Genomic DNA, 1,356 nt, shown 5'->3' with positions numbered 1-1,356 from the left:
CCAATATTTTTGGTTTGTTCACTTGTGAAATATAAGATGTAAATGGAACCAGTGCATTTTAAGTTGCACACGTTTCAGTTATATCATGTTAGGCACAAGTATGACTTTATAATTTTCTTTATTTAGAGATTATGAACATGGTTGATAGGTACCACGCTGACAAGGGGTTGTCTGTGATAATTAAGATTTTGTGTTTCACTGTTTTGTTTTTTTCTCTAGAAAACCTGCATAAGACAGACATATTATCAGGAATGACTAGTCCCTAGAGAAGGACATCATGCTTTCACCAAAAGCATTATAAAGTCATATGTATACAGGCAAAGCAGTGAATTACTTAATATAGCTCTTTTAGCTATAGTCTTTGTAACTCCCACCGAATGATTGTGTTGTTAAGTGATGCCGAGTTGGTTCTGACTTTAGCAATCCTCTATAGAGTTTCTAATGATCAGCTTGTAAGTTTGAACTGCCAGCCTTGCAGTTAGCAGTACAGTGCTTATCTTATCCTACAACAACACAGCAGGACTACATAAATGTGAGGTGCTAGTGGTCCATCCAGGGGATTGGATAGCTTGCTAATGGTATAAATAAGGGACATAGAAATCTTTTGGGGGTGGGATCACACAAACAAATTTTATGGAACCGTAATGTGGAGCTTTTGGTATAGATTGCATCTCAATGTAAAGAAAACAAAAGTCCTAACCACTGGACCAATAAACAACATTCTTATCAATGGAGAAAAGATTGAGGTTGTCAAGGACTTCATTCTTCTTGGATCAACTATCAACACTCACAGAAGCAGCAGTCAAGAAACCAAACGACATAGTGCATTAGGCAAATCTGCTTCACAAGACCTTTTTAAAGTGTTGAACAGCAAAGATGTCAGCTTGAAGACTAAGGTGTGCCTGGCCCAAGCCATGGTATTTTCAATACCCTCGTATGCATGTGAAAGCTGGACAGTGAATAAGAAAAAAAAGTAGAGGAATTGATGCATTTGAGTTATGGTGTTGTAGGAGAATATTGAAAGTGCCACGGGCTGCCAAAAGAACCATCAGATCTGTTTTGGAAGAAGTGCAGGCAGAGTGCTCCTTAGAGATCAAGATGGCCAAACTTTGTCTTTCATACTTCAGACATGTTGTCAGGAAGGACCAGTTTCTGGAGAAAGATATCATGTTTGGTAAGGTGGAGGGTCAGAGAAAAAGAGGAGACCCCAATGAGATGGATTGGCCAAGTGACAGCATCGATGGACTCAAGCCTGACAACAGTAGTGAAGTTGGCCCAGAATCAGGCCATGTTTCATTCTGCTGTGCATAAGGTCACTATTATTCAGTACTGACTTGATGGCACCTAACAACAACA

This window comes from Chrysochloris asiatica, unplaced genomic scaffold, assembly GCF_000296735.1.
Source record: "Chrysochloris asiatica unplaced genomic scaffold, ChrAsi1.0 scaffold00082, whole genome shotgun sequence".
NCBI classification, from domain to species: Eukaryota; Metazoa; Chordata; class Mammalia; order Afrosoricida; family Chrysochloridae; genus Chrysochloris; species Chrysochloris asiatica.
This window is presented reverse-complemented; position numbering follows the sequence as displayed.